The 25659-nt window shown below is 39.7% G+C and overlaps 1 protein-coding gene across 1 annotated transcript in view; it reads left to right on the top strand.

Annotated features, from left to right (window-relative positions):
- Window positions 1-25659, top strand: part of KCNJ15 (potassium inwardly rectifying channel subfamily J member 15) — a 340530-nt gene that overhangs the window by 224747 nt on the left and 90124 nt on the right. The window lies entirely within an intron of this gene.

Consider the following 25659-nt stretch of genomic DNA (forward strand, 5'->3'; position numbering starts at 1 on the left):
TGGCTACAATGTGACTTGTGCTGCTCCGCAGGACTCCGAATCCTGGCCTGTGTTTCTGAATTAAGCTTTTCCTCATGAAAAAAAAAAACACATTTGGAAACAAATAGAATAGAAAAGGAAGTTTAAGCCAAAAATATTTTTTTTCCTTTGAAAAGTGCATCGTCTAATATGGCAGGCTTATACCAGAAATATGTATGGTGCTTTTTGTTTTTGGATATAACTGAAGAGACCCAAGTCTTTTCTTTTACTTTACTTTGTAATATTTGCTTCTGATATAATGAAATAAGTATGCAACATTTTCTGATTAACATAAAAACATAGACATTTTGATTTTAGGCACAAAAAAAATAATTGTAAGGCCAAATATTATACTGCCATCCTTACAGCCATTTTTTTTATAAGTAAACATCTAGTAGTTATAAAATGGCAGTCTTTTACTAATAAGACAATTGAGGAACAATTATTTTAGGGAACATAGTTTTCTATCTGTTCCCAAGCAATTATCTAAAATTAAGAAAATTCAAAGAAACCTTATATTAAAAGAAAATCACATCACCATTTTATATTATGTTACCTTTACTTGGTGGCAAAAGAAATCTGTAAATGTATTTACTCTGTCATTTGAATGTATTTAACATTCTGCTTTTCATCTCTCTCTACCTTCCACCTCACTTTTTCTTCGCTTTCCTTTATCTGTGTTAAATGCCTCTTTGAAATACTTCTCCACCACCATTTCTGACACCCTGTTCCATGTAATGTAAACACACACAGTGAAGTATTTCAGATATCCAGGGAGAAGTTAGACAAACAAGTTGCTGCTTGTACCCCCTTTTTCACCATCTGTCCTTCCTGTTACAGACAGGACCTTGCGCATCCATATCACATCCTCCTGTGTCTTTATCTACTGAAAAGTGTGGTCATTTCCTTCCTACTCCTGCCTTGCACCTTTCTGGCAGTATTTTTCATCTGGACTCCCTTCCTTTTATGACTTCAGGTGTTGTACACAGTACTCAATATGGGACAGGTGCAGGGGCACTTCTTCTTTGCCTTTGGAGTTGACCACTTTGAGGACACAGCCCACAAATCTGAGATACTATGCTATTTATCTGCTCCTTGTGGACCGGTCTATATGTACTAAACATCCCCAGGTTCATTTTCTGCTCTTTTGCCATCTGTTCTAATCTCTGGGGACAAGTCACACCATGGATTTGTCTTTATTATTTTTTTGTATTTTTTAATCTAATCTAATTTTATATTAATTATTCAGTTAGTTATTACTATATTGTTGTAGGACCGCCTATTACGTTGTAGTTCAATATTTTTTCTGTATTTGTTACTTAGCATTTATGTCATTTTCAATTGATTTTTCATACTTGTATCATGATTTCCCATTATGATTTTCATATCATAATCTGTTGGTTTGATTTTGAGTTTAAATGTGTTTGCATTTTTATTTCTATATGGTATGTCATACGCATTCAGTATGAACATTCTATTTTTATTTTCAAGTGGGATTCATAAAAAAGTGCACATTTTTATTTGATTTGTGCGCTGCTCATTTCACCATTGTATATTTGCCCTATGTTCTAAAAAATATTAATATCCAATATTGGATGCAATAAACACCATAGGTCAACTGTTATGCTTAGCATATTTTGCCTGCACTAGTTGCTTTAATTCAGATATCTCATTAATTTACTTCTGTCTACATGCTTAACTCCTTTGTTTTCACTGTAAAAGCATTATAATAAAATCTGAGCAAAGCTGAGTTGAGAGCTTTCGGGTCCAAATGCAGAACTTTACATTTGTTTGCACTGAACATTACCTACCACCTTTATTGGTCTTTGGTAAGCCGTTCTAAATGCTTTATTATGCTCTTTACTGTCCATTATCCTCTATTGCACTTACCACTGTAGTTACCAGAGAACAGGTTCATCATCATCTCCTTTCCTTTAGATATATATGAAACTAATTCATTTATAAGCACTGAACCCAAGACTGACTCCCCTACGATACTGCCTTCATCACGTTTTATTTTTTTCTGTCATTTAACCAAAGTAATCATGAGTTTTAAGGTGAAATAATCAAATTCTCTGTAAAACGGCAAGTAATTTAATCTGGAAAGTAACTTCAACTAAACAAGTGATTGCTAACTGGTGCGTGCAGATGTAATGCAGCACTCTCTGGTGGCCACATGCTGTAACTACAAGTATCACTTGGGCATATTCTACATATTGGTGGATTAATTGTTTGTTTGTTTGTGTCTTTCGGCTTTTCCCGGTTAGGGGTCGCCACAGCGGAACTCCGGTCCGCTAATGATTGGTAGTGGATTTTTACGTACCGGTTTACCAGCCCTGACGCACAACCTTCAACGAAGGCACGCCCCATTCACATATGCCTCCTCACAGAAGACGCTCTAGCTGAGAATCGAACGGGACAACGTCTTGCTATGAGGTGACAATGCTACCGCAGCACCACCACCTATTACTCAAAATTGATGACAGAAACAAGGAAAAGAATGTGTGTGTCATATGCCTGTTTCTCATCCTGTCATTCAGTTAATTAACTGTCTGCAAAACAAAGCAAGATTTACCAGATGAGTAAAATAATAAAACATAACAAGGGATCTGCAATTTTCACTTAGGAATCCACAGAGATAAAACTACATGCATTGCTGGATGTTTCTGATTTTGTACACATAGCGGAGTACAAGAATCAAGGAAATTATTAATTTGTACTATTTTCCCTTTAGAGGGACAGGTAGCCTTTGAGCTGAGAATGCATTCAGGGCAATGCATTCTAGATTAATACAGCTGTTTTGTGGATTTTCCTGAGTTCCAAAGAATCATAGTGCCTCCAGGAAAAAGGTAGAAGGTTTATTCTGCTGAAACAACTGAGAGAAGTTGAAAAATGCAGGGACTGATCCTGTGTTTTTTTTTTCTGCATGAGGCGTGGAACATAGCTGGAAGACATAGATTTGAGTTTTAGAGTGGAGGGAGAAATGGCTCAGCTTGTAATACTTGTCAGTCAATTCCTAGAGGACACATCAGAACTAAAATGACTCTTTCTAACCAAAATACAACTCTATTGCTGTTTGCCAAGCTGCTTTTATGAAAATGTTAAGGCCTTCCAAAACAAGGCAGGTGGGATCCTTGTAAGCTACAGTAAAAAAAAAACAGTAAGGAGAAACAAAAATGCTGCCTTCTCATGTTAAAGAGTTTCATTACTGAGGCTGAAGGAAGAGCAGAGTATGCTGATTAAAGACTTAAGCTAAGCTGCAAGAGGCCTTGCATGTAGCGGAACATGTGCAGCAGGACAGAAGCCCAAAGAGCATCTGCAGTGTCAGAGAAAACCCCACAACAGATTGCATATAAATTATATGTATGCTGCTAAACTTATTTGACAAGATGGGGATGCTAAAAGCCCTTAAAGAAGGAAACAATTTTATTTTGAATGGTTGTTCAGTCAGGATCTACAAGGACTTCACTGAGATCACACCTCAAAGGAAAGCCTTTGCAATTTCTACAGTACGGCATTTCTGCAGACCTCTATTTCATGAAACAGAAGAGATTGACTAAGATCTTATTGTCACAAAATTCACATATATTAAAGTGCTTATTTGCTAAGCATTATTATAATTATGTAATGTAAGCAAAGAAAACAACAAGCAATGGCAGAAAGAATTGCTGTGACAATCAGCCTATGTTTGCCAAACTGAAACTATATGTTTAGGGAGATCTTAAATATGGTTAGGGTCAAGGATATCCTCAACTACCCTAGTAAGAGGTTTATGAATTTAATGTTGTTTACTGGGGTAGTGTGCTGATCAAACAGTGACCAAACCGGGTTCTTATCACAATGTAACAAAAATATACAGTATGCAAATAACAGTAAATCTGACAAACAATATATACGTAGATCAAACAAACCAAATATATGTACACTTACATAAGTGGAATAGAAACAGGAGATTATAGATATAGCAGTAGGAGTAGAAGTGATGGAGATATAGGCAGTAGTATGTTAGGACAGTTTGTATAGGCCAGTAAGATGAAAGAGGAGACTAGACTATGTATAGTGGGTTTTGAACAGCAAAGGTGAGGTAAACTGAGTCACAGCTTAGGATGATTGAGTTAATTAGATGGATCAGTTATATGGGAGGTAAGGGTACTACAGAGTTGGAGAGATCAGTTTAGGTGACATGTCAATTACATGGACACTTGCATTCACACTGTTTATGTAAATATTGTTTGAACTGTGACCTGAATGTGGAATAGTTTAAGTTAGAAGTTAAATCAGGAAGAAGTGACTGCCATAGTTTTGGGGCCAGTAAAGAAAATCAATGGCTAGTGGAGTGCAGTCTGAGAGAAGGAGTTTGTTGGGTAGGGCTGGCTATGGTTAGGTTTCTTATGTTACAGGTTTGAGAGGCTTTAAACTACAACAAAAAGAAAAAAAAAAAAATCTTGCTTTTTTCCCACTTTCTGAAAGTTAAGAAAGTTCAGTTACAGATTTGCTGTTCTGAACTGTTTGGAAGTTTCTAGAAGGCCAGTGCTTGCTTGGGCTAAAGGGAAGTCTCTGTGTTCACCAGTGGGAGTGATAAACACTGAACAGCCTGCCTGTCCCTGGAGGAGTGGTTACTACCAAGAAGCTGTAGTTTTATTGACCATTTTGGGTCAATTCTAAACTCCTTGATCTCTCTCTCTTAAAACCCTACAACTCTCTTTTTGTGCGGTTTTGCGCACTGAGCAGCGTTGGGCAGCGCCGCCTAAACAGGTTTAAACTATTCCAGGCTCCACAAAGTCTGCTCTTCACTTTTTCCCTTAGAACTGTTCAAACTCTCAAAGTAATCACTTTATTATCTTTCTAAAGCCCTGCACTTGCTCAGTTCTTATAAGGAAACACTAACTAACTAAAGCACTACACCCTCCTTGACTTCTCATAAGTATTAGACTCCCGATTGGTCCTTCCTGATCAAGTAAAAAATCAGTTCCCTTCCCTAATCTGATCAGTAAAAAAAACAGTTCCCTATACTAATCTGGTATGTCCAAGGGTCAGTTTCAAGGTTACTCTCCAGTCCAGCTGGTGAATCTGGGAATTTTGAGGCAATGTTACAATTGCCTTATTTACACAGACAACCCTCTCCTCCTTCCAACAAACTCTAATACATGTGAGAGATACAGTTACACATCCAAACTGGAGGCAGAGCTCTCTCAACCCAAGACTAGCACAGTCAGTCAGGAGGAAAAGGTAACCACCCACACCACAAATCCAGTCTCACACAGACCTATTGCATCTGCATACCCAACACATAAACACACAAAAACATACTCGGAGGCTCTAAATAAAATTCTGCCTAAACAGCAAAGACCTCCTAAGCAGATACCCAAGCAACAGCCACCCCTCAACAATACCCACAAATCACATATCTCACAAAATCAATGTGCCTCACAGTCACAGCCCATAAGGCCAAACAACACACCAAATACACTTGTTATAGGGGACTCTATTGTCCGGCACACTGACGTCCCACTCACCAGACTGAACAAGGAGAAGGTCACTGTAAGCTGCCTGTCGGGTGCCAGGATCTGCCACATAAAGCAAGCACTCAGGTCACTCCAAAGCAAGTACAAGTATGGCTCCGTCATTGTCCATGCTGGTGTGAATGACCTGAGATGTACCTCCCTGGACTACATGAAAAGAGACATAGAGGAGCTCTCTGACCATGTAGCCCAGGCTGGTATGTCCCTCACCTTGAGAAGCATCTTGCCCTCACCAAGAATGATGCCACAGTATAAAGACAAAATGATCAGTTTCAACAATTGGCTAAAGTATTGGTGTCATTCAAAGGGGATCCAGTGTCTGTCAGCCTGGGATGACATGCTTGACAAGCCACGTTGTTTCTCTAGGGATGGCTTGCACCTGTCACCCTTAGGCTTTCGTATACTGGCCAAGGCTCTTGCCACCCCCATAGTGCCTTTTTTAGGCAAGGCTCAAAGGACAAACCCACCTCCATAGACAACCCAAAGATAAAAAAACTAAAGGTAATGCTACTCAATGCCAGAAGTCTAAACCTCAAGATGCACGCACTCGAGACTCTCTTCAGTATGGAGAAAATCGATGTCTGTGAAGTAACAGAAATCTGGTTCAAGGCTCCTGAGAGCACCCCAGCACTACCAGGTTATAACTCATGCCATGCGCTTTGGCCCCAAAACTCGGACCGAAGCACAAAAGGAGGGGGAGTATCTATATTCATCAAAGATACCTACACCTCCAGGTTAGTGACACTGCATGAAGCATCGGAAACCATCCATGTGCAACTAACAGCGGGCAAAACTGCCTTTCAGTTTGTAGCCTGCTACAGAACACCCTCCCTATTACAGGAACCCCACTTGGCATTCCTGAGAACACTGGAGAATATGAAGGTCTCTCCAAACACTATGTTATTGGGTGATTTAAATTACCCAAACATTGACTGGGAAAACTACTCAAGCCCAAACACCCTCGCCCAACGGTTCCTTGAATTTATAAACTCTAATGCAATGGAACAACTGGTCACCACTCCCACAAGGGGGGACAACATATTGGACCTGGTCATCACCAACATGGTGACTCTATGTTCCACACCAGAGGTAAACCCCTCATTGGTAAGATCAGACCATAAACAAATTTCCCTGGACATCCATATCCCATCCCCACCCCCAGCCAATGAAATCACTGTAAAGAATTTCTCCAAAGCCAACTTTGCACTTCTCAAGACTGAGGTGGAATCCTTCAGAGCCCCTGGGCCAGAGGATAATACAGCCCAATCCGCAGAATCCTTTACAAATGCATTTTATGAGCACCTGCAAGAATACATGGATCGTGCTATCCCAAATAAAACCAAGACTCATTCCTCCAAAAACTGGAGACCGGTCTGGTGGACCCCGGCCATAAATAAGCTATACAACAGAAGGAGGAAGCTACTACATGACAGAGCAAAATCCCAAAAAGGGAAGGCATCTCTGATCAGTATTAGCAAGAAACTTCAATCCCTCATAAAATCATCAAAGGCCAGTTTCGAAAGAAAAATTGCCCTAGACACTAAAGATAATCACAAGGCCTTCTTTAGTTATGTCAGAAACATGGGTGGAAACTCCCAGATATGCTCTGAATTGTTGCATAACAGTGCAAAATATACCGAACCTACAGACATAGCCAACATCCTGGCAAACAGATTCAGTGCAAACTTCTCCCCCCCTTCCCTCCCAAAGGAGCAAACGCCTATCCCAACTGAATCTAACCTCCCTGACATCACAGATGCACAGATGAAAGCTGCCCTCTCCAAAGCAGAAAACACAGCATCTATAGGACCGGACAGTGTCCCAGGCTGTGTCTTACACGAGCTCCAAGAAGAACTGAACCCTCACATTAAGTCACTGTTCAAACTTAGACTTACTACAGGATATGTACCCAAAGAATGGCGTGCAGCTACAGTGGTCCCTCTCCACAAATGTGGTGCCACAACGGACCCCGGAAACTATCGCCCCATAAGCCTGACTAGTCTGGTCTGTAAAGCTATGGAGCATATTATCATGGAACTCATAAACAAAGACATTGGGAGCCTCCAGACACTGGACCCTACCCAATTCGGCTTTCTTAAGGGCAGATCTTGCCTCTTAAACCTAGCTGATTTCTTTGAAACAGTTACCAAAGCCATAGATGAGGGCAAGGTAGTCTACACAGCCTACCTGGACCTCGCAAAAGCTTTCGACACAATACCCCACTCGGGCATCATAAATAAGCTTACCAGCTTAAATATCAACCCCTGTATCACAAGATGGGTTGCAAACTGGCTCAGAGATAGAACCCACATGGTCAGAATCGCAGGTGCCATGTCCAAATCCAAACCAGTTACAAGTGGCGTCCCACAGGGCTCAGTTCTGGGACCTCTCTTGTTCGGTATATACTTCTCTGAGGTTCAGGCTAACATGGGGGGATTATGGCTGACAAAGTTCGCAGATGACTGCAAACTGGGGGCCATAATCGAATCTCCAGCTGACACAAGCATCCTCCAAAAGGGTCTCACAGAGACGGATGCTTGGTGCCAGAACCAAGGCCTCAAGCTAAATGCTAAAAAGTGCATAGTCATCCCCTTTGGGAAAAACAAGGTGCCCACAAATTACCACATAGGTGGTAATCCATTAATCTGGAAGAAGTAATTAGAGATTTGGGGACCAACGTAGATAGTAATCTCTCCTTTGATAATCACGTTGCCAAAGTGGTTAGAAAGACCTTCTATATAGCCCACCTTATCACGAAAGGGTTCGCATCTAGATCAAGAGAGGTCATTGTGCCCCTCTACTCGTCACTCATCAGGCCCATAATTGAATACAATGCCCCTTTTGGGATGTACCTTACCCGACACCTGCAGCAACTGGAGAGACCCCAAAAGTACCTCACCAAGAGGATCATGGGCTACAAACAGATGTCCTATGCAGCTCGACTAAAGAAACTCCAGCTCTACTCAGTTGCTTACCGCCTACTCAGAGGCGATCTATGCCTGACGTACAAAGCCATGTCAAACCCAGAATTAATGGACATGCTGCACCTCAAAAAATCCAAGTCCCTTAGAGCTACACGCTCCAGGGACCTAAACCTCAGCACAAAAATAAATAGGACATGCTGGAGGGACATATTAATTTCCCAGAGGCTCCCCTCACTCTGGAATAGAATCCCAATTCATGTTAGACATGGCCCCTCGCTGACCCTCTTCAAGCGAAATTTGGACGCATGGATGGGAAATCGCAAATTCACCCCTGGGATCTCTCCTGTGTCCCTGCTAGACAGAGACACAGTAAACTAATCTTAAAAGGGTACCTTCTGTGACCTACTTTACAGAGGCACAGTAGGCTAATCTAATAGGGAGGCGGAAGCCAAATACACTCTGGCTAGGCTTATAAATGCCCTAGGGCAGATAGCCTAGTATCTACCTATGAACCTATAAAAAGTTTGGAAGTGAAATGGGAGGGGTTATTTACCTTGATTATTTTGAAGAGGAAATAATAAAAGATCTTACCTGGTCTATACTGGAAGCCACTTATCCTGTGAAACAGAAAAGCAGTGGTGTTTATTTCATGGTGAGCTAGCTGTGACTCAGCATATTTTATTGGAGAGTTTCTGAAGAGGGGCAGTGTTTCTGACAGAAGCAGATACAAACAAGAGCATACTCAAGCTGTGCAAGTCAGAAGCCATTTCCTATAGCAGGCCTTTCTGGATGTGTGAGGAACAGAGATATTTTGTTGACCCAGAAGTGTAGACTGTTGATCATAGCTGTCAACATTTCTATTTGTGAATGGAAGTTTAGTGATTGGACTAGCCAGATTCTCAAATATCTAAAGTATATCTAAAGGAGGTGCTAGTTTCAAAGGGATTGTTATGACAGTCAAAGCTGTAAAAGGATTAACTGGCAAAGCAACCAAGGTACTAGGAGCAAATAACTAGAGAGGGAATGGTAATAGAATGGGAAGAGGCCAAGAACTTCTTAGGACTGCAGGCCAAAGATTACCTTCCATATCAAGGAGTGATATTAAAGTATAGGCAAAGAGGAAGAAATAGGGTGGCATCCTAAAATGAAAGACCAGCACTGGTATAGTTTTTAGTAGAATCTAGAACAGAAGTTTCCGTTAAGAAAAGAAAAGTTAGTAGAGCGTATAAAATATTGCATAACTATAAGAATCAATCAGACGAGATTAGGAAGGTTTGGGAAGGGAGATTAGATAAGCAATTCACAAAGAAACAATGTGGGGATATGAATATGTCTCCCAAATATTCAACAAAATCTAGAAGATTTTGGATCTTTGCTTGGAAGTACTTACATAGGTATTTTTATACCCCAAGTAGACTCAGGTAGACAGCAAATGTTGTAGGTGTAATGGGGCAGAAAGAGGTAACTGTGAACATTTTTTTCTGAGAGTGTAATGAGTTGGTAGACTTTACAGATCCCATGCAGACTGCTCTGTCAGAGATGTTGCATGAGGAATTTGGAGTGACTAGTGAAATAATTGTTTTGAGCTATGATACAATCTCGGAATTGCCTAGATATAGTAAGTATGGCCTTGGTAAGTCTAATTATGGTGGCTACCAAAAAAGCAGTTACTAGAAAATGGAAATCAAACTCTAAACCAATTTTACTAGAATTAGTGAAGATAGTAACAGACTTAAAACAACTGGGACCTATAGAAAAGGGTAGGAGCAGATTACATAGGAAAAAATGGGAACTGTGGAATCAATGCATGCAGAGGAGGAATGAAGTTTAAAAAAAGGCAGGATTTGAATGAGCTATGTAATGGATGACTAACAATGACTGGATATGGTAAAAGTGATGTATAATGTTTGCAGCTACAGTTGTGTCGCATGGTTTGCAATGTATAATGTTTGTAACTGAGATTGTGTCGCTATGGTTTATTGTAATTTATATAAATGTAACATGGCCTGTGTCATACATGATAATTTAATAAAGATGTTTGTTGTTTATATAAAAGGATGTGAAAGGATTGGAGGTATTTGGATGATCATTTATGGGTGCTAAAGAACATACTTGGAATTTTTGTCATTGAGTAGTGGTTTTCTGGACTTCAGCCAGTGCTGTAGCTGAAGAAGGTTATTTTGAAGTTCAGTTTCATTTATTTATGTACTTAAAATTTGGCAACCGATAAAGTCCATCTAGGTCAAAAACCCATTTTCAGCGGAGGCCCAGAGAGAAAAGCTCCACAACAGAGTACATCATAGGATATACTAAAGCATAGGATTTACATGCAATATAAGAAAACAAAACATGAGCAAGGCAAAAAGGTAATATATATTTACATTTTGCATAAGAAATTTACAAAATCAAGGTCAGGACAAATTGGTGATATACAGGAAAGGCAGAGAAATGTGGAATAAGAAAGCTTTTGTATGTATATGTACAGGATAATCTTCACATGCTTATTATTGCTTTAAGGTTTGTGCCAATTTCCCATTGAGGTAGAAAAGAAAGAAAGGAGCAATAAGGGAAGGTACAGGTAAAACTTGAAAAGGGGGGTGCAGAGAAAACATAATCGGAAGCATTTATAAAATATTTTATATGGAGACTGTTCACCAGGATAGAGAGTAGAAAGGTCATACTAGAGGGAATAGAGACATTAAGGAATTTTGAAGATGAAGAGATGAAAGGAGAAAGTAGTGGGGGGGGGGTTGACTGTAGATGTTAGCAAAGAGGTAGGAAGGTAAAGGGGGGGTTGGTGAAGTTTAGGGATGGGGTAGGTGGAGAAAGAGAAGGAATAGGAGAACTAGCTAGTTTTGGAGCACAAGCAGACATATGTCTTGAGAAGGAAGTTTTTAATGTATGTTTGAATCTCTTGAGGTTAGATATGGCTCTGATATTTATAGGTAAGGTATTCCAGAGTTTAGCAACAGTGTAGGAATATAAAAACTGTCCACCTTTTTTTGTTTGGTCTGTATAGGGTTACTAATTGCTTATATTCAGAACATAAAGCCCTTGTGTGTATATAGGCTTGGGGAATTGTGTTTAAAGCTGTACAGCTTTCTGGTAGATATATTATTTTCTGGCCTGTAGTTAGTTGAAGATAGTTTAGGTAGTTTGGGAATTTCAGCCAGTTAAGAGCACTGAGTGCAGAACAATGGAGTTTGTAGTAGAATGCGCCAATAGCAAATTTAGCGATTTTATTATACCATGATTCAAGCATATTTTTTTAGAGTGATCTGTAGATTGATCAAAATGGGGACTAATATAACAGAGAGGGGAGCAGGTAGGTGGTGGTATGAGTTGTTTTGGTGCCTGTATTCAAATTTTTTTTCTGATAGAGCATCCCTAGTTTGCAGTGTGTTTACTTGATTGCATTGTTAATATGTAGATCAAAGGTAAGTTTATTGTCTGTGGTCACTCCCAATAGTTTAGTGTGTGAAACTACTTCAATTTCAGTATTATTTAATGAGTATATCTTAAAGATGGATGTGAGAGCCTTGGGTGAAATTAGGAGGAATTTGGTTTTATTGGGCTTTAGCAGTAGCTGTGCACTGTTTAGTCATGTTTCAACAGAGGAGAAGGTAATTTGGCAGTTTCATTTGTATTATTTGAAGGATCAAACATATAGGTGACCATATCATATGCATAAAGAAATAGTGGTAAATGGGACAGGCCTAGTGGATCTAGTGGAAGTTAGTTGATAAAAATTGAAACCAGAAGACATTCTACAAATGAACTCTGTGGGACTGCAGAGTGAATGAGGGAACTGTTAGGAAGACTAGATCCTATCTTTACCGGGGATGAATGGTTGGATAGGAAGTTTTTGAACAGTGCAGTGGTGTTAGGGCTGATCCCAGTGTCCTGCAGATGAAGAAGTAGAACTAGGTGGTTGGCCATGTCAAGGGCATGAGTTAAGTCAATGAGCAGAGTTCCAGTAAGATTTCCTTTATTCATATTAGTTAAGATGCTATCAGTCAGGGTCCATAGAACAGTCATTGTACTCCTACCAGCCCAGAATCTGTGCTGTTCGATATAGAGCAGAAAGTACCTTTGTAGGTAGTGGTAAGTTGGTTACACAAGATTTTTTTAGGCTGGAGGGAATGCAAGAAGAGGGCTTGGTTTCTTTTGGTGTTTGTCTAACTAAAGAGGGTTTCCAAATATTCAACACAGTGTTAGTGGTGAGGAAAAGGTTATAAATGTGCTTATGAGGGGTGGTGATGAAATTTCTACAGTGGTACAAAAACCAAGGTCAGATACTGTCCTTGCTGAGTCCACAGGAATCTGTTCAAGTAGGAGTAAATTTTTCTTAGAAGTAAAATGGTGGAATAAAATGGGGGAAGCTATCCTTGCTGTGTGGCTGCATTTTGGATAGGTGAGGTTGTGGAAAGGCATGCAAATTCTATGAGGACGTCAGAAGGCAAAAAATTACCTGATAGGCAGAGTATGCATCATTCAGGGAGGAACTAATTATTAGTTTGTTGAGTTCCTGTCAGAAATGTTTAGGAGAGTGAAGAAGAGAGGTTTGTTTAACTTTTAGTTGTTTGGTTTTGGATCTACTGGTCGCCTGTTTGGCTGTGTTCCATATAGTTTTGTAATGCTCAATGTTGTTGGGATTGGAATCATGTTTCCACATTTCATAAGTTCCATTACATAGTTTCGTTAGGGATTTAAGCTCTTTGGAGGGCCATTCAGGTTTTTGGGGTCTTTCATTAGCCTTGAGATTCCTAGGAAGTGAGTGTAGTAAATCTGTTAGTCTGGCAGCAATGTTAACATCACAAAGGAAGAGGATTTGGGACAAATCAGTAGTAGATTTGAATGTATATTATGGATTTTATGAGGAGGCCTAGGTCTGAAAGTGAATAGCCTAGAGAGCGGACTTGTAGATTTTGTAGGGAGAAGGCAATCCAGCCAAATCTCTCAACTTTTTACTGCAAGATATCATGACAAAGCCAAAAATAATGGGAGACAAAAGTCCAAAAATAGGAACAGTTTTTAAATATTGGTCAGATAAACTTAGAACATTGATAGGATAATATCTTTTACATTGCTATGCATGTTATGAAGGGTTTGAAGTCTGAAACTCAAATGTCTGTCATTATTTTGTGTCTTTAATCCTCAATGATTTCACAGAAAACCTCAAATTCTTTGATGAGCAGACCAAAAGTACGAGGCAACAATTTAGACAGTCTGTGAAACTCTGGGCAGTTAAGAGTTATGAGTGGCATCATGATCACTAAAAGCAGGTGGGCGAATGAAGATAGAAGAGATGTGGGGTTGGACTGTAATAATTAATCAGGAAGTGAAAAATTATTAGATGTTGGCTTGGGTCAAGTTGGGATGTCTACTGGATGTTTACAGTTTGGAGTAGGCTGAGATCTACAAGAAATTCAGTTAAATCATTCTCAGTTGGGCCCAGAAGGTTTAGGTTAAGTTTCCCAGGATGATGATATTCTTTTGGTTTGATATGAGAAAGTATAGACATGAGTAGTATTTTTTTTAATTTGGAGAGTGAAGCATGAGTTTGCATATAGGCATTGGCCAAGTACAGGTGCTATGAGGACTTGAATTCTAGTTGGTAACCAGTTGAGGTCAGTGCCAGTGGATGTACTGGGCTGGGATAAATCCTCCATTAACATCTCAGTTGTGCAGTGGCATAACACCACCACCAGGTATGGTGTCTGGCTTGGCATCAAATGAATGAGTATACCCATGGGAAGAAATGATATATATGATTCATAGATTCATAGATTATTTGTAGGCTAATGCTCCAGGTCCCTTTCTAAGCCTAACCAAGTTTTCCTGAAAGAATAATGACATTCTGTATCCAAATAGGACATTGAGGGTCAGGCATTTATAAGCTACCACTGTCTATACCAGGTCCAGTGAAAATTTCATATTCCCTATCCACTGATCTAGGTTGCTCTTAAACTGGAAACTGACAAGCTCAGCTTCACATGGAGAAATTACATTTATAGACCTGTTCATTATTTCAACACACCACAGAGGAAATCCTTAATTTAGTGAACTTGTCTATAACACACAAGTGGGGTATTGCATCAAAAGCCTTGGCCAGGTTGAAGTAAGCTGTATATACAATCTTGTCCTCATCCATTGCTTTGGTGACCCCTCGACCAGAATTAAAAGTCATGATCTTACTTTAACAAAGCCAAACTGTGATGGGTCCTGCATTTGCAAGTTACCCATGTCCTTGTTTATCATGTTCATGATGATTCTTTCCATGGCCTTACCATATAAGGCTGGTCAGACTTATGGGCCTGTAGTTACCCAGATTAATTGCTGGATCTCCCCTGTTCAGAGGAAACAACTGCAGCCATCCTCCACTCCCAAGGCACAAAACCTGACCGCAGGCTGTAGTTGAAAAGGAACTCAAGTGGACCAGAGAGGTCATGTTTCGTGCTAAGTAAGCATCCAGGGATGTTACTGGAGCCCGTGATGGCTATTTTTTAACCATGACTCATTTATTGCAAGGATATTAGGAGAGTGACAGCTCAGAAAAGAGCTTATGCTGTCAAGTTTGTTTCTAATGATTTCAGCATTAAAAAGTGTACATGACAGAGAGCCTGAGTTAGGAGTGTGTGTGCACTTGTGAACCTAAGAGTGTTTAGTGATGATGCCATTGATGTGAGAAGGAGAGAAATAGGGCAATTTGAGAATGGAAATGCAAAAATTGGGTGAGGTAAGATATAGAAAAGATGTGGTTTTGCCAGTGACATGGGTTTTAATGTTGTTGCACTAGTGGTATTTGAAGTAGGAAGAGTAATTGTTGTAGAATGTAGCATATGGCAATAAATATTAGAATAAGACTGGGTGAGAAATGATATAGTAGTGGATCGGTAGGTGAAGTTCAGTTGTCTGAGGATCTACTTTGACTTGAGCTTGTGTGTCCTGAGTGGAGAGTAAAAGTTGTTAGAAGGTCTGAGCTAAGGGTAGGGGTCTGCTTGCATGTGTTGTCTGGCTTTGAGTGGTTGGTTAGATAATAATTTGCATGTGTTCCACAAGTATACCCTCTGATACAAAAAGAGTGCTACCCAGAGGAATTAAGTCAGACCACTGGAACTTCTAACACTCCAAGAGTGCATAGTATGTGGAGGATGACAATATACTAGAAGCTTCCAAAGGTAACGGGGACACATTAAGCATGACAGGATAAGCGATTGCCAAACCCTTTTAGGTGATACACACAGTGGCAACCAAGGCAAACTCCCCAGAAATGGTGTACTAGATTAGTAACAAGACAGCTCAGACAACAGTTAGACTTCTTGGATTTGCACTGGTTGCAGATTTAATCTTCTGAATCTTTATGCTCCATGTACATGGATGTACACCATTCTGGCCTGGAGGAGACCAATGCATGTATCACAACTGGAAGATCTAATGATGGAATAAAATGCTTGATGCAGGAGAGCTTATTGTCAAAATCAGCCTTAACTTGTGCACCTTAAATAGAAATTCAGGTTTCTCACCACTATAAGTAACAGTAGGAGACAGAAGTAGAGTAGACAAATTACAAATGGTGCCATGAATGACGATAATCACATTCTTGGAACTATTGAGCTTCAGATGATTATCTCACATCCAGTTATGGATGCAGTCCAAGTCTGAAGCTACTTTATTAGTTTTAATCTGTCCATACAATAATGTCTCCAAGAGACAGCATATATATGTATATATATATATATATATATATATATATATATATATATATATATATATATATATATATTTAGTAGCCTAAAATGAAACTTGTGGTAATTCATATGTGATAGGTTCATAGGTTGGTACTAGGCTATCGGCCCTAGGGTCTATACAAGCCTATCCATAGCAATTCCCTGGCTATTTCTTCCCACAATATTTACTTCCCTGGACCCCTGTCTAGCAGGGTGAATGGTATAACTTTCACAGTACATAATTCTCACACAATTGCCAGTATTGAGATTAGAACTCCTGCCTTTTTAGCTATTTGTATTATTGTACTATGCAGTTATCAGACGCGCTGCCTAGCTTAGGGAAGAGAGAGGGTGAATTCGCTCTAAACATAACCCTCTTTCTGAGTACATCCAAAAAGACAGATAGAATGCCATTCCATGACAATACCTAAGACACTACAATAATACCTGAAAGGTGCAGCAAGGTCTCACACGGTCCATTGTAACCAACTCTAAGGCAATATATAAAGGGATGGACACCAAATAACAACATCAGTCTCTTACCAACAGAAAATTATTAAAGATTGCAAAAAGGACCATCTCTGTCCTTTTTCTTGACTGAAAACCAGAATGGAATAGGTGGGAGATGTGAAGAGTGCTCAAATACATGCCCACCTGTGCATAAATAACCTACTCAAGAAACTTAGCAACAAATGAATCATTTGAGATTGGTTTATAATTATCCAGATTGTCATACTCTACAATGACCTTTTTAAGTATTTAATTACACAGACCTTTAAAAGAAGCTTCATCCCTAAAAAGTAGAATAGTTTATCTTGTAAAGAGCTGGATTTAAAACCTCCAAGCAAGATATTACAAGCTTTGTAGGACAGTGATACTGCCTGTAGGTTATAAAACATGTCCCAGATATAAAAGCAATAAACTCATCAGAGTTGTGAATGCTAAACTAATACCAAGGACAAATGAAAACTAACCCTGATCAACACAGCCTTGGCAACAAAGTATTAAGCAGCAAGTTCACACACTTCACTGGAAAAGTCATCCAGCTAGCAAAACAGGCTAGGCTTCTAAGCATCCCCACTACCCATGAAGAGCACTGCTATTCACTTTTCTGTTTTTCAAATACTGAGATTAGTATATTGACTTTCCTCAGATGACCACCACCTGATAGGCAGATACATAATCATCAAATTGAAGCCTGACCTTGAGCAGGTAGGTACAAATTCAGCATTGTTATTTTTGTAGCAATACCTATTCTCAGGTCCATGATAGTCAATCCATAACAAACCAGCTTCATCTTCTTCATCTGAGTCTCATGTGATGCAGGCAGCAGGATCTAAATTCTCCACTATGATTGCAAAGTTTGCAGGTATCGCTGCTCACATGGCTTGGATGTGTCAATTATTGCTCGTAGTCCAGCAAGTGCAGAACACCCAGGGTGTGAAGTGAGCACAACTTTATTACTACCTTGTGACCTTTGTCCAGCAAATGTTTGTAGTGCCTACCAGCAATTACTTTAGCCGCTTGAAGGACCAAGGCAAACTGGGCATAGATATAGTTCCTGTTTTTGACAATAATTTGCCTTCACCAATGGGCAATATATCTGCTATTTCTGACTTGAGTGAGGAACGCAATATCTCAGGATCTGTCTCTCAGGGGGTCTGAGGTAAGGGTGTTAAGCCAAAGAAGTATCTAACATAAAAGACATAAAGCATTGTATGGAAACATTACTTTCTGGGATATCAGTCCTCCCATATCATGAAGGTGTCTTTTCATTAACTAGCCTAGGTTGGCTTGGCTTTTTTACCAAACAACCAAGGTTGGATAACCTGAGAAATAAAATCATCAGGGGGTGGTGCCCCATTGAAAGGGCACCTTTGCCTTCTCATTCTGTTACTTCATTGTCTACCTGTTTATTGTTTACCTTATTGTGTTTATTGCTGTTAAGGCTAGTTGTTTGAAATGCAAAGAATGATTTGTTGTTTCTCAGTTAATGAAAAAGGTTGTAACATGCCTGTTAAATGACATTGTTTTGCATTATTTATTTCCGGGCAAACATACTGATTGGTTTCAGCTAGGATATGAAGGAGGCTAAGCATCACTAAATGTGCTTGAAGAGCCTATGACCAGGTCCAACTTGAAAAAGTTTGTCCAATTCTGCCAGCACAGGCAAAGCTATCCTAATTCATCAGCATTTGTGATGATGTCTAGTAGGGTATGTGTTTCATGCAGACAAGAGTTGGATTATGGGAGTTACAGTCAAGGCAGATAAATAATAGGTAAGTATGTTTAGCTACAATTTATTGCCAGATTTTGATAATCTTGTTTTTCAATATATTCTTCAGATGCGGGCATTATAATAAGGACAACATCTGCTTGCTTTGTTAGGGGAATTTTAATATTGCAGTAGATAATTTCTTGCACAACTCTTTGTTCCACTCTAAAATGCACCACAAAATTCAAGTAGTATTCAAAGAATGGCTGGACATGCTCGGTTTAGTAGATCTGTATGGGGTTATGTGGGAACAAGGTTTTTCCTTTCCTAGCCCTGCTGATATATCCCACAGCAGTTGAAATTAGTTTAGTCACCCATATATCACTAGAGACCGATCAGCAGTCTGTTTAGTCATCCATATCTAATTAGAGACATTACCTTTGACCAGTCATTAATCTGGTTAGTCACCCATATCTCATTAGAGAGATAGCCTTTGACCAATCAGCAGTCTGATTAGTCACCCATATCTCATTAGAGATATGCCCTTTGACTGCTCAGCAGTCTGGTTAGTCACCCATATCTCATTAGAGACATGCTTTTTGACTGGTCAGCAGTCTGGTTAGTTACTCATATCTCATTAGATACATGCATGCCCTTTGACCGATCAGCAGTCTGGTTAGTCATCCATATCTCATTAAAGACATGCCCTTTGACCGATCAGCAGTCAGGTTAGTCACCTATATCTCATTAGAGACTTGCTCTTTGACCGATCAGCAGTCGGGTTAGTCACCCATATCTCATTAGAGACATGCTTTTTGACTGATCATCAGTCTGGTTAGTCACCCATATCTCATAAATTATATGCCCTTTAAACCAATCAGCAGTCTGCTTAGTTGTCCCTGCAGCTACCAAGTCTATAAGCAAATCTAGCTGTGGAGATTATAGGAGGAATGTCACTCATTACTTAAGCCTCAATCTTTAGGTAATCTCCCTGTATTTACTTGGTGAGAGTCTTTTAGGCTACAATTGAGAGTTATTGCCCAGGCTGTAGTGATGTGCTATATATTATGTTTGACTCTCAGATAACTGATCATGAAGCAGAAATAAGATTGTTACTAGTTATTGAAATAGGCCAGGCACTGCAATAAAATGTTACAACAGTCTGTTAGATTCATTAAACTAAAATTGATTGGCATTATCAGAGCGGCGAGTTATACCTTCAGCATGCTACTCTGAGTCCCTGCGCATTGAAAGGCAGACGTGGTAATATTCTGGGTTTAATGTTCATGAAAAAGAAGGCTGAATTTTTATTAAAGTAAGGCAGGACGTAAAGCATGTGATGAAACCATCATGACAGCAGTATGTTCAGGGATTTATGTGCTAAGTAATATTTGCAGAATGCTACAGTAGTTGAGGACTCTTCTATAACTATCCTCCTTAAAATCCTGCACCTTCCCAGGCTGATGCCAAACATGGTTTGTTCAGAAGGCATCACTATGGAAGAGGTTATTACAGTTCTGCAATCATCCCTGTCATATAAAATATGATGTTTTGCTGGTAGTAGTGTATAAAGCATTAGAACACATGGTTCATGTGAACCTGCCATGTTTTCCTGGCAAAGACAGGACTGTTGCTGTTAAATGTAGGCCCACTTTCCATGTATAAACAGAGGTAAGCGTTATACTAAAATTAGAACTTGTATCCTCAAGTCCGCTGAGAGAGTCTGACTTTTTTCAGGGGTGCAGTAGTGTGAATCATTTGAGGGTCCTTTCACAGAAGCTTGAAGTAGCCCAGCAGATTTTGTATCAGCAGTGATAATATTGCACATTATGCTCTGTCCCCTAGGCTGACTAATGCTGACTTTCACAGAGTTTCCTGTGCCAGACTGCTTTGTATCAGCAGTGATAATATTTCACATTATGCTCTGTCCCCTGGGCTGACTAATGCTGACTTTCACAGAGTTTCCTGTGCCAGACTGCTTTGTATCAGCAGTGATAATATTATAGCAATAACCCACGCCTGGGTGTGGGTAATGCTGGATTTACCCACGGTTGGCGTGGTTTGGTCCCGAGGCGGCCGAGGACCAAACAAAGACAACCGTGGGTAAATCCAGCATTACCCACAATCAGAAGTGGGTTATTGCTATTATACAATGACATTATTTAAGAAAAGAAATAATTACTTTTCTTAAATAATGGCATTGTATAATGCCTCTTTGCTGCCCTTCCGCAGCTGTCTGGTGTTCCGTGGCAGTTCTGATGTACTGCGCATGCCTACGCAGTACATCAGAGCTGTGGGCAAAAGCAACGGAGAACGCAAGATTTCTGTTGCTTTTTACTGTCTCGCTATGTTAAATGGGTTTAACATAGCAAGACAGGTTTAAAATAAGCAGCGGAGATCTCCGTTGCTTATTTTAAAGATGTCTCGCTATGTTAAACTCATTTAACATAGCGAGACAGGTTAAAGCAACGGAGATCGCAAGATCTCCGTTGCTTTTACACTGTGTCGCTATGTTAAAGGAGTTTAACATAGCGAGACAGCTTTAAAAAGCAACGGAGATCTGCGTTGCTTTTTTAAACCTGTCGCTATGTTAAACTCTTTTAACATAGCGAGACAGTGTTTTATACTAACGGAAAAAGTCCGGGTGACCGGACCTTTTTCCGTTAGTATATTGAGGGATTTACAACGGGCACGCTGGTTGGGCTGGCCAATCAGCGTGCACGTTTTAGAGGAGGCATTGTATAATGCACATTATGCTCTGTCCCCTGGGCTGACTAATGCTGACTTTCACAGAGTTTCCTGTGCCAGACTGCTTTGTATCAGCAGTGATAATATTACACATTATGCTCTGTCCCCTGGGCTGACTAATGCTGACTTTCACAGAGTTTCCTGTGCCAGACTGCTTTGTATCAGCAGTGATAATATTGCACATTATGCTCTGTCCCCTGGGCTGACTAATGCTGACTTTCACAGAGTTTCCTGTGCCAGTCTGCTTTGTATCAGCAGTGATAATATTATAGCAATAACCCACGCCTGGGTGTGGGTAATGCTAAATTTACCCACGGTTGGCGTGGTTTGGTCCCGAGGGCGAAGCCCGAGGATCCAAACAAAGCCAACCGTGGGTAAATTTAGCATTACCCACACCCAGAAGTGGGTTATTGCTATTATACCATGACATTATTTAAGAAAAGAAACTATTACTTTTCTTAAATAATGGCATAGTATAATGCCTGTTTACTGCCCTTCCGCAGATGTCTGGCATCCGCGGCAGTTCTGATGTACTGCGCGCCTGCGCGGTACATCAGAGCTGTGCAAAAGCAACGGAGAAAGCAAGATCTCCGTTGCTTTTTAGTGTTCGCTATGTTAAATGAGTTTAACATAGAGATACAGTTTTAAAGTAAGCAACGAACAACACCTTTGCTTATTTTAATACTGTCTCGCTATGTTAAACTCATTTAACATAGTGAACACTAAAAAGCAACGGAGATCTTGCTTTCTCCGTTGCTTTAAAAACATTGCCTCGCTATGTTAAGTGGGTTTAACATAGCGAGACAGCTTTAAAATAAGCAACGGAGATCTCTGTTGCTTATTTTAAAGCTGTCTCGCTATGTTAAACCCATTTAACATAGCGAGACAATGTTTTTAAACGAAGTTTACTAATGGAAAAAAGTCCGGGCGACCGGACCTTTTTCCATTAGTATAACTCGATTTACAACGGGCACGCTGGCCAATCAGCGTGCACGTTTTGGGGGGATCATGGTATAATACACATTATCCTCTGTCCCCTGGGCTGACTAATGCTGACTTTCACAGAGTTTTCTGTGCCAGACTGCTTTGTATCAGCAGTGATAATATTGCACGTTATGTTCTGTCCCCTGGGCTGACTAATGCTGACTTTCACAGAGTTTCCTGTGCCAGACTGCTTTGTATCAGCAGTGATAATATTGCACATTATGCTCTGTCCCCTGGGCTGACTAATGCTGAATTTCACAGAGTTTCCTGTGCCAGTCTGCTTTGTATCAGCAGTGATAATATTGCACATTATGCTCTGTCCCCTGGGCTGACTAATGCTGACTTTCACAGAGTTTCCTGTGCCAGACTGCTTTGTATCAGCAGTGATAATATTACACATTATGCTCTGTCCCCTGGGCTGACTAATGCTGACTTTCATAGAGTTTCCTGTGCCAGACTGCTTTGTATCAGCAGTGATAATATTGCACATTATGCTCTGTCCCCTGGGCTGACTAATGCTGACTTTCACAGAGTTTCCTGTGCCAGACTGCTTTGTATCAGCAGTGATAATATTACACATTATGCTCTGTCCCCTGGGCTGACGAATGCTGACTTTCATAGAGTTTCCTGTGCCAGACTGCTTACTCTAAAGTGCCATGTAATTCAGCTCTCATGCTTTCCACATAAGATGTTACCATTTCCACCAAAGCTGCCCCTTTCTCTCTCCCGCTCTGGTATTATTAGCTTTTGGGCCTTAGCTCATTTTTTTTGGATATGAAAGCTAGAGATATGGAATGTAGTCACATCGATAAACAAGCATTATTATTTGCTGCTGTTGTCTTTTATCAGCTTCTAATTCTATGTGGTCTTCTCTGCATATTGAATTTGCTTCACTTGTATCTGGTCTAAAATGAATATATCCATGACAAAACTATTTCTGACTATCCTAGATGAAAATAAATATGGGTCTCTTTTGTACCTCTTGACCTACAGTGGTGTTCTGACCCTACATGATACTAGGGTTTTAAGCTATACAAGATTTTATAAAAAGATACAAGGCCTAAACAAAATGTCCTACATGGGCCAACTAAAAGCTCAATCACCATATTCTACAAACTCCTAAGAGGTGACCTGTGTTTAGCATAGAAGGCATCCTCTGACCCAATACTGATTGATTTACTGCACTGCACATCAAAAAGTCAAATGGCTCTAGGGATCTAAATTTCTTTTTCCATAACAACAGAATGATTTTAAGGGGACATGTGTATCTTGCAGAGTATATTGCTGCTCTGGAACAGACTCCCCATCCACATAAAACAATGTTCATTATGTCCATATTCAAGTGCAGCTTTGATCTATAGATGTAAAATGGAGTATTTGCCCCTGGACTGCTCCGTGTACTACTAATGGACAGAGGCAGCTAATAAATATCCCTTGCATGGGTCCCCTCAGGTTATCTATGGTATGATTCCAGTTGTTCTCATTAAGGGTCATATATAATTATCGACCATGGAATTGTTGAGGCCACTCTCTATCCAAAAGGGATAGGTTAATTACAGCAGAAAAAGGTAAATTGGCTGGGCTTAAAATGGCCCACAAAGGCAGTCAGCCTAAAACTTTCCCATGAATCTATGAACCTATTTAAGGTGATATAACTAAACTTTAAGACATTATGGGAACATTTTTATGATTCTGCTCATACACAAAGGTCTTTTCATCTCCCACTGCTAGACAGCTTATCTGCTGTATAAAAAAGATGCTGGCATCTACATTCTATTATTTGGTGAAGTAACTCTTTCCCTTGTATCTTTAAAGTGAGTGGGTAAATTGCAGAAGTTAGCAATGCAATATGTTAAGGAAATTGTCATTGCAAGTAATGGTCTAAGCAGTATATGCTGGTGGCTTGTGCTTATGTAATTTTAAGGCCTACGTATAGGCTTTTGTGCTTAATTATGTGTTGCAAGCTGGTTATATTTTAGGAGTATGGTTCCCCCCTGGAATATTTCAGAACTGCAGGTAAGAGGTGCTTCTGTTAGGTGAACTCTGTGGGGTGGGAGAGACATAACAATTGTATAGCATCTTTTATTCAAATCGATATAAACCAATCTGCTTTGAAAGGCTGGAAGAAACCTTTTTTATTCTTCCTGAATGATTTTTGGAGATACTTGTAAATGAGCTTTGCTGTATTATGATCGCCCATGGGAGACCTGATAATATAGTTGCCCCTTTCTCTTAAATAAAGTCCTGTACGTTGGTAGTAAGTAGGTAAGTTTGGTGGTGGAAACTAAACATCTCTATGATGTCTTCAACCTGCCAATTAAAGAACATATTTCTATGCTGTTAGGCAAGTTTAATAATTTGTACAACCTGGATAGTACTAGTAATGTGTTAAGTGAGACTTTACCCTCTACACTCTACACTTACATTTTTTTTTTAATTTTTGATACAAATTTCTGTTTGATGGCTACTGGATTGTAGTAGATAGTGTTAAGAATAAATACAGACTATTGACCGATTGTGTGAGTCAGCAATATGCATGTGTCAATTAAAGTGAGAAAATTTGGCTTGTACTGGTATGGAATGGGTATGGTATGAGTATGATATTGGTATGGTAAGGGCATGCTATGGGTATGGTATGGGTAGGGTATGGAATGGGTATGGTATGGGTATGGTATGCCATACTATACTCTCAGTGGCGTAGTTTTGAAGGTTTTGCAGTCACAGATCTCCATATTGGCAAAAGTGCATACAGTGCTGTTAGTGAAGGCCTACCTTACAACGTACAGACAAAGTGTGGCTTGTATAGCTCATTCCTGTTCAATGCCTCTTTATTGCTGGTCCTTGGAAGGACTGGCAAAGCATTTCTAAAGCTAGAATTATTGGACACAAAGTATTAATTTAGTGACTAGGAGTCAATGTTGATACTTCTTCTGCAGTGTTTTTTTAAAGTAGGTACAGTAAGTTTTTGGATCAAATGATACATTTTTAGTGTGCAGCATACTTATCCTGAAGTACATAGTTTGTCATAAATGTTTGTTGTTATTGGTTGTTTAAGTGTTGCAGTTATTATTCATTGATCTACTGTATATCTGTTTGTTAATACACATGAATATATTGCACGTTTTATTTGGAGTACTGAATTTGGTAACTAAGAAAAGAAAGAAAATGCTTTTTTCTGGTTTGAAAGCTTTATATTTATGGACAATTTTAAGGCTGTTTTGATTGTACTGAAGTCTCAGAGATGCTTACTGAATGAGTTCAGCATGATTATTATTGTCTAACAAACAGTGAACAGTATTATTATTAAGTGGAGATACAGAAAATCTTACCTGTACATTTTTATTTGCTGGGCAACTACTGAAAAATAGTTGGCCAGTGGAGAAACTACATCACACAATCAGATGGCAATAAGAAAAATATCATTTTCTGAAAGTACTTATCAAAAACTTGGTAAAATAGGCTGTGATATGGTGAGTGTGTAGTCCAAGTGTTGTGCATGGCATGGACTATGATAATGT

The sequence above is a fragment of the Protopterus annectens genome, chromosome 5.part0, assembly GCF_019279795.1.
Source record: "Protopterus annectens isolate FY-2018-M chromosome 5.part0, PAN1.0, whole genome shotgun sequence".
Lineage (NCBI taxonomy): Eukaryota > Metazoa > Chordata > Ceratodontiformes > Protopteridae > Protopterus > Protopterus annectens.